Here is an 8,394-nt window from a genome sequence, read left to right as displayed (position 1 = left end):
TGCTGCCAGGCTGTGCCTGCTGTAGCCCTCAGCTGGGCAATGCCTGGCCTTTCCCCCTCCTGGTTCACCCTGGGCCCTGGCCCCACAGCCCCTCACTGCTGGGCTCCTGGTGCTCTGCGGAAGGTCTCCTTCCGCGATGTCTACAGGCTGCTGTGGCCACCTGTCCCAGATGTCCACCTCTGACCTGCTGGGAGGCAGGGCAGTCAGTTCCTGGAAACAGACCTTGCTCTGCTGCCCTGGCCCCTCAACTGCCTCATGTGTGACATGGCCATTGGCTGGAGCTCTTTGAGGGGGGCCACTGAGGCCCCCCAGCCCTGAGAGGCTGACCCTGCACTCGCTCTGAGGGGAAATGGAACTCGGCCCACTAGCAGGTCTCCACAGCCTTGACCCTTTCACCACCATCTATGTGAGGCCTCGAACGAGTGTGCACTTTCCTTAAAACACAAAAACAAAAAAACCCAAAAAACTTAGTATAATTCCCATCGCACAAAATTAAGCATTTTGAGGTGTATAATTCCATGACTATGAGGATAATACGTTCACTATTGCCTCTGTCTAGTTCCAAAATATTTTTATTACACCTGAAGGAGACCCCAGAGCCATTATTAGCAATCACTCCTCATTCCTCGTGCTCTAGCCCTGGCAACCACAATCTACTTTCTCTAAATTTGTCTTTTCTGGACATTTTACATCAAAGCTACAATACGTGGTCCTTTGTGTCTGACTGCTTTCATGTAACATCAGATTTTTTTTTTTTTTTTTTTTTTTTTTGGAGACAGTCTTACTCTCACCCAGGCTGGAGTGCAGTGGCATGATCTTGGCTCACTGCAACCTCTGCCTCCTGGGTTCAAGCGATTCTCATGTCTCAGCCTCTTGAGTAGCTAACATTACAGGCGCCTGCCACCACACCCGACTAATTTTTGTATTTTTAGTAGAGACAGGGTTTCAGCATGTTGGCCAGACTGGTCTCAAACTCCTGACCTCAGGTGATTCACCTGCCTCGGCCTCCCAAAGTGCTGGCATTACAGGCGTGAGCCACTGCACCCGGCTGTAACATCAGATTTTCAAGGATTATCCACGTTGTAACATGTCAGTGGTTCATTCCTTGTTTTAAATTGCCAAATAATATTCCATTGTGTGGATGTACCATATCTTGTTTATCCATTCTTCAGATGGACTTTTATCTTTTTTCCACTTTCGGCTTGTGAACAGTGCTGCTTGAACATCCATGTACTAGTGTGTGTTTGAATCCAGGTTTTCAGATTTGTGGTGTGTGTATCTAGGCGTGGGACCGCTGGTCCTATGCTAACTCTGTTTAACTTTGGCACCGTTTCACCAGCAGTGCAGGAGGAGAGAACTACTTCCTCTCCAACACTTGTTATTTTAAAAACTTTAGCCCTCTTAGGCCAGGCATGGTGGCTCATGCCTGTAATCCCAACACTCTGGGAGGTCAAGGTGGGAGGATCGCTTGAGGCCAGGAGTTCAAGACCGGCCTGGGCAACATCGTGAGGCCTCATCTCTACAAAAAATAAAAATAATCTGGTGTGGTGGGGTGCACCGGTGGTTCTAGCTACTTAGGAGGCTGAGGTGGGAGGATGGCTTGAGCCTGGGAGGTCAAGGTTGCAGTGAGCTGAGCTGTGATTGCACCACTGTGCTCCAGACTGGGCGACAGAACAAGACCCTGTCTCAAAAACAAAATAAAAACGTTAGCCATACTGGTGTGTGAGCCGTACATTTATTTTTGATTTTTGACTTTGAAATGTTGCATGTGGTCCAGCAAGCACTGCACAGTACAATAACTGCCCGCCACAAGGGGCCATTCAAACTGAAAATGAGAATAAGTTCAATAAAATGAACCCGACTTCCCCTGCCGCACAGGCCAGCGTGGCTCCCGGCTCCATGCTCACGGCACAGATGGATCATTGTCCCCCCACCGAGTACTGCTGGAGGCTGCTGGTGGCGCCTTCCGGGGGCACAGCTGCTCCTGTGTTTGCTGCTTGGTGGTGGCCTCCTAACAGCCTGGTCCAGAAGGTGGCCCATGCAGCCCAAACTTTGGGGTTCCAGAGATGGGGAGTCAAGGGCAAGGAGCGCATGGGGAAGAGAGAGTGGAGGCTCAGCCGCAATGGGGGTCTGGCAGTGGCTCAGTCCTTCTGTGGAGGTGTCAAAGGTGGACTTGGAAAATTGGTCAGGGCTGTCGCTAGCAGAGGCACTGCTGTGGATGGCAGCACCAGCCTGGTCAGGACCCCTGGGAGCCAAGGAGGGTTCAATGCCCAAAGCCAGCATAAAAAAACAGAAACTGGTGCCCAGGGGACAGCTGGACAGCCCATGGACATCCCAGGGAGCAGCAGCTGGTTGAAATAGCATGATGTGTATTTTTAAAAAAGATAGTCTGACTTTATATGCAAAATGTCAAGTAATATAAATCTCTTATTTAAAAAAAACTGAGAATAGCCAGGTGCGGTGACTCATGCCTGTAATCCCAGCACTTTGGGAGGCTAAGGCGAGTGGATCACCTAAGGTCAGGAGTTCGAGACCAGCCTGGCCAACATGGTGAAACCCCCCCTCTCTACTAAAAAATACAAAGATTAGACGGGTGTGGTGGTGCATGCCTGTCATCCCAGCTACTCGGGAGGCTGAGACAGGAGAATCGCTTGAACCTGGGAGGTGGAGGTTGCAGTAAGCCGAGATTGCACCATTGCGCTCCAGCCTGGGCAACAAGAGCGAAACTCCATCAAAAACAGAAACACAGTAACTTTCCAAGCAGGCAGGTGGGCAGATTGGAGTGTAGGCCGTTTCTGGAGGCTTTGGCCACGAGGTGGCGCCACCTCGGTAGCGCTCAAACAGTGCCACGCCGCTCTGCATTTGCTCTTGTGGTTTTCTTTGGTTTTCTGGGGGATTTTGTTTCGTCTTTTTTTCTTTTCTTTTCTTTTCTTTTCTTTTCTTTTCTTTTCTTTTCTTTTCTTTTTCTCTTCTTTTTCTCTTCTTTTTCTTTTCTTTTTCTTTTCTTTTTCTTTTTCTTTTTTTTTACAGGATCTCACTCTCCTGCCCAGGCTGGAGTGCAGTGGTGTAATCACGGTTCACTGCAGCCTCGACCTCCCAGGGTCAAGCAATCCTCCTGCCTCAGCTCCCTGAGTAGCTGGGACTACGGGTGTGCCATACCACACCCAGCCAAGTTTTTGATTTTTTGTAGAGATGGGGTCTCACTATGTTGCCTAGGTTGGCACATCGGCTCCTGTTTGCTCCTGCGGGCCCCTAGTGCCTGCACCTGAGAGGCTACCACTGCTGTCCATCCTTGGTGTGCCTCAGCCTACAAAAAACTGTTGCTCTGTCAAAAATGCCACTGCCTTGGATGGCACTGAAAAAGATGTGTGCAGGAAGTACAGGGGTGTGAAGGCTGGAAACGGTCCAGTCCTGCATGTCTAAAGGCCCATGTGTCTTGGGCATCAGGCGCCTTGGCTGTAGGTGACAGGCACCTAACTCGAAGAAACCGAGGTGAAGAGCCGGGGCTACTCTTGTGTCATTGGCATCCAGGGCTGGGGGTACCCTGGCTCTAGATGCGTTAGTCTGTGGGGCTGCTTCTCCTGGGACATCGGCCTTGGATGTCAGAGCAATTTCTTGGTGAGGGGCCCTACCTTGTGCACTGTCACCAGCCAGGCCTGCTGCCCTCAGGCAGAATGCCTTCTATTTTTGTTGCAGTTTAAACACTAAGAGGTGTCCGGCCAGGTGCGGTGGCTCACCCCTGTAATCCCAGCACTTTGGGAGGCCGAGGCAGGCAGATCACCTGAGGTCAGGAGTTTGAGACCAGCCTGGCCAATATGGTGAAACCCCGTCTCTACTAAAAATACAAAAATTAGCCGGGTGTGGTGGCGGGTGCCTGTGATCCCACCTAATTGGGAGGCTGAGGCAGAAGAATCACTTGAACCCGGGAGGTGTAGGTTGCAGCAAGCTGAGATCGCACCACTGCACTCCAGCCTGGGCGACAGAGTGAGACTCTGTCTCCAAAAAAAAAAAAAAAAAAAAAGGATATCTGGTTGGCAGGAGGTGAGGACACCATGATGGGCAGTCCATCCAGCCCTGATCAGCTGATGTTGGAGCCAGGGAGCTCCCCAAAGGCTGGCACAGCTGGGTGGGCACACGACAGGTGCTGTCATCCTGTGTCCCTGAATCAGGGTGGCCGGCTGAGACGCCAGCCTTCCCGTCGTTGGCTGGAATTCACCGGCTGAGCACGGCTACGCTCAGTGCGGAGCTCTTCTTGGCAGGTGCTGGCGCTGCTGTTGCATAATCAGGCGGGAGTCAAAATGACATCACTGCAAGCGGCCACCCTATCCTTTCCTTCTTGCAACAGATATTTATTGGCACCCACCAGGTGCCAGGCACTTGGCTCTGTATTAAGGCAAAGCTGGCAGGTGTGTTTACTAGGAGCCTGCATTCTGGGAGTGTGGGGGGGAGAAGAGGAAAAAACACAGCAAAATACAACAATGGCGGAGAGCAGCGAGGGCCACAAAAGCCAATCAGGGAAGCGCAAGCAGGAAGCAGACAGGCAGGGAGGCCTGAGTGTGGTGGAGGCAGGCCTCCCGGCAGAGCTCGAGGTGAGCCCAAACCTGGAAGGTGAGAAGGGTAGGGCCGGGCTACAATCTGGCGGTGCCCCGCCCAGGGAGGAGTCAGGAAGAAAGGCTTCTCTTGAGTGCCGGCAGAAGGGCCGGAGGAAATCACCCTTGCCCCCACCAGTGAGATTAGAAATCGGGTGGCAGGTGAGATTAGAAGTTAGGCAAGACCTTGTGAACCATGGCAAGAAGCCTTTGAAGGGCTTTCAGAAGTGGGGTAATGTGATTTTCTGTCACTCTAGTGACTGAGTTGGAGAGCGGCAGGCAGCGAGGGAGGCAGCCGTGGAGGTGGGAGGCCAGGGGTGGTCCAGGCCGGCCACCTATTGGAGGGGGAGAGGGAGGAGGCAGAGGGTAAAGACTCTTCCCCACCACTTCCTCACAGCAGCTATGAAGCCCTGTGCCACCATCACCTTACAGTGTAGTGGCTTCATGGAGTCCCTGTCAACTGGCACCTATGGGCTAGAGGACAGCCTGTACGTACTCTCATTACTGAAGTGAGTTCTTCCCTGGGGCGTCTTGGGTTCCACCTGCAAGTACAATGCCCACTGAGGGCTGACCCCATGAGGTCTTTGAAAACCAGAGGCTCCATCCTCCCACTCCATAGAAATGGCCGCAGATTGATCAAACCAGGTTACTTCCACAGCAGCGAGTGTGCCGCACCAGGAAGAGCCCCCGACTCAGACTTGGGGCCCAGAGTCCCCACACTCTAGCTGTGTGTCCCTGGAAAAGTCACTTCTCGGAAGCCCACTGTTTTGATGACGGGAGCAATGCCTCCCCTCCAGGGGTGTTGGGAGGGTGGTGCTGGATTCTGATGAAAAGGCTTGGAAAGGCAGCAGACCCTTGACGCAAGAAAGGAAAATATTCAGATGGCCCCGGAGTTCTTTTCAAGCATCGAGGTTCCTGTTTGTATCTTTAAATCCCACCTCTTGCTTGGCTGGTACCCTCACCCTCAACCCTTCCAATGTCCTTGTTTTTTTTCCTTATCTAATCCACAGCCACCCCCTCCCTAACCATCCCTCTCCCCTCAATGTACCCGTCATGCCCCATTTCTTCGGCAAGTGGGGACTGAGTGCTAGAGGTGGAGCATGCGGAGGTCAGAGGCTGTTGGTGCTGGGTCACCACTGCCTGGCATAGCGCTTGGCACGTAGTAGGTGTGCAGTACGTATTCACAAACTGTAGAGACAAATGCTGCCCAGTGGTCTTACAGTTGTGCCAGCCCAACTAGCCTGATACCACCAGCTTGGAGCCTGTAGTCTGACAGTCAGGCCTGTTCATCTGTGGCCCCAGGGAACCCTGGGCAGCTCAAGGGACACAGGTAAAGAGAGTGTTCCTAGGATCTTGTAGAAGGGTGGAGCTCAGGTGAGGTTTAGATGAGGCAGCCCTTTTTTTTTTTTTTTTTTGAGACCGAGTCTTGTCATGTTGCCCAGGCTGGAGTGCAGTGGCGCCATCTCAGCTCACTATAACCTCCACCTCCAGGTTCAAGTGATTCTCCTGCCTCAGCCTCCTGAGTAGCTGGGACTACAGGCACCCACCACTATGCCCAGCTAATTTTGCACTTTAAGAAGAGACTGGGTTTCACCTGGTTTTACCAGGCTGGTCTAGAACTCCAGACCTCAGGTAATCCACCCGCCTCAGCCTCCCGAAGTGCTGGGATTACAGGTGCCTGTCACCATGCCTGGCTAATTTTTGTATTTTTAGTAGAGACAGGGTTTCACCATGTTGGCCAGGCTGGTCTTGAACTCCTGACCTCAGGTGATCCACCCGCCTTTGCCTCCCAAAGTGCTGGGATCACAGGTGTAGATGAGGCAGGCTTCTGATAGGCTCAGAACAAGGCTAGGTGGGAGGCAGGCAGCATCAGGCCTGGTCTGCAAAGAGGCTCCTGTTTTTTGGGGGGCCCCCAGGTCATGATAGTTATGGAATACTGAGCCGGGAAGTGGACTGTTTGGGGCTCTTCCTCCAGGTTGGAAACCCAAGCTGCTTCCGTATCAAAGTGATTTACACCCTCCAGGGAGGAGCAGGCTGTTTGCTTCTTCCTGATAGGATTTCAGATAGCAAAGTTCTTGAAAATCAGTGATTTGTGACATGCGATAACTGCTGCAGCGTGTCCTTGAAAACCAAGGTTCCTTGTTAACTTTGCGGCTGGTTTTATCTGAGCCTGTTATTCCAGCTTGATGAGTGGTCAGCTGGATTTTTGTTGTTGCGGTTTTAAGAAAAGGGCCTCACTGTGTCACCCAGGCTGGAATGCAGTGGCACAGTCACAGTTCACTGCAGCCTCAACCTTCCAGGGTCACATGATCCTCCCTCCTCAGTCTCTTGAGTAGCTGGGACTACAGGTGTGCACTACCCCAACCAGCTAGTTTTTTTTTTTTTTTTTTTTTTTTTTGTAGGGATGGGGTTTTGTCATGTTACCCAGGCTGGTCTCCAACTCCTGAGCTCAAGCAGTCTGCCTGCCTCACCAGGTGGATTTTTAGAGTCCCACTGTGGGGGATGAGCTGCAGGAAGGAAGGAGGCCATTACTGCCCTCCAGCCTGGGAGTCCTGGGGACGTGGAGGGGAGCGGGCGGATGGAGGGCACATCCTAGAAGTCGGATGTGAGCACTCAGGCATGGGGAGAGAGAGTGGGGAGGCTGCGTCCACAGTGACTCCGGGTCTCTGACTCAGGCTGTGGAGGGGGAGATGATGCACCAAGGCAGGAGGTAAACTCAGTTCTGGAGGAAAGAGGCTGAGTTTTGAGGCCCTGGTGAAACAGCCTCGTGCAGATACCTGATAAGTGTGCGGTGCTGGGGGCGAGGTCACAGTTTTCCAGGCTGGAAAACCAGCAGGTCGTGCAGGGGAGGGACCCGGTACCGCGGACATGTGGGAGCTGAATCTGCAGGAAGGTGGCCCCCAGGGAGGATGCGTGGGGTGGAGAGAGTAGAGAGAAGCCGAGAAACTCCAGAGCAGAGGCCAGAAGGGCCCAGGGAAGACCACCAGCGACAGCGAGCGAGCCAGGGCCAGGAATGGGTGCCGGGGCGCCCACGAGAGAGCTCTGAGAGCACGATCACCAAGCGCCAAACGCTGCCTGCGGGGACCCAAAGCGCCCCTTGGATGTAGTGACCAGGCCCCCGGGACTAGGTTTCGCAGGGTTTGGGAAGGAACGAGCTGAAGAAGTAGGGTGACAGGTTCAGACGTCTTGGAGTGAAGAGGAACCGGCTGAAGCGGGGCACGTGGGGTGGAGGGAGTCTGTTTAGCCAGGCTGTGGAGCTGGCGCCTGATGGCTGCCGGGAAGGACCTGGTGCCAGGGAAGAGCGAGGCAGGGGCAGCCGGCAGAGGGGAGGCCCGAGCGGAGGCGGTCCCAAGGCTCCAGGCCAGGACCAGCAGGCCGGGGAGTCGGGGGGCAGTTGCCTGGGGCCCATGAGGCTGTACTGTGGAGGCCTCTACGGGGAGAGTCCCGCCTCCTCTCGGCTGTGTCCACATGGGCCACTCTACTCCCCCAGGGTGTCTTCACCCCCAAGCTCAGCCTCTCCCCCAGGATCTCCCACATGCTGGCTGCTCCGCTCCAGCGCCCAGCCCAGACACCCCTTCTCCCCAGGTACCACTGCTGGCCCTAGGCGCTGCCGGGCCTGAGTCATCGGCCACCCTCTCCAGGCGGCGCCTGGGTAAGCACGCAGCTGGACCGGATTCCCGGGCCTGCAGCCGCTCCTCCCGCAGACCGCGGCCCCGCCTCCTCGCCCATTCCCTGTGAGGGGCGTCTCCATTGGCTGACTCCTCCATTGGGTTCCGCCCCACACCTCTGCTTCCACGATTGGGGC

The 8,394-nt window shown here is 54.2% G+C and overlaps 1 long non-coding RNA gene across 1 annotated transcript; it reads left to right on the top strand.

Moving 5' to 3' along the window:
* Positions 1–4,401: 4,401 nt before the first annotated feature.
* Positions 4,402–8,387, top strand: LOC144338277 (uncharacterized). The gene is made up of 2 exons (XR_013412268.1): positions 4,402–4,589; positions 8,175–8,387. It is a non-coding gene; the product is annotated as an uncharacterized LOC144338277 (long non-coding RNA).
* Positions 8,388–8,394: the final 7 nt, after the last annotated feature.

This window comes from Macaca mulatta, chromosome 20, assembly GCF_049350105.2.
Source record: "Macaca mulatta isolate MMU2019108-1 chromosome 20, T2T-MMU8v2.0, whole genome shotgun sequence".
In the NCBI taxonomy this organism is placed as follows: domain Eukaryota; kingdom Metazoa; phylum Chordata; class Mammalia; order Primates; family Cercopithecidae; genus Macaca; species Macaca mulatta.
This window is presented reverse-complemented; position numbering and strand designations above follow the sequence as displayed.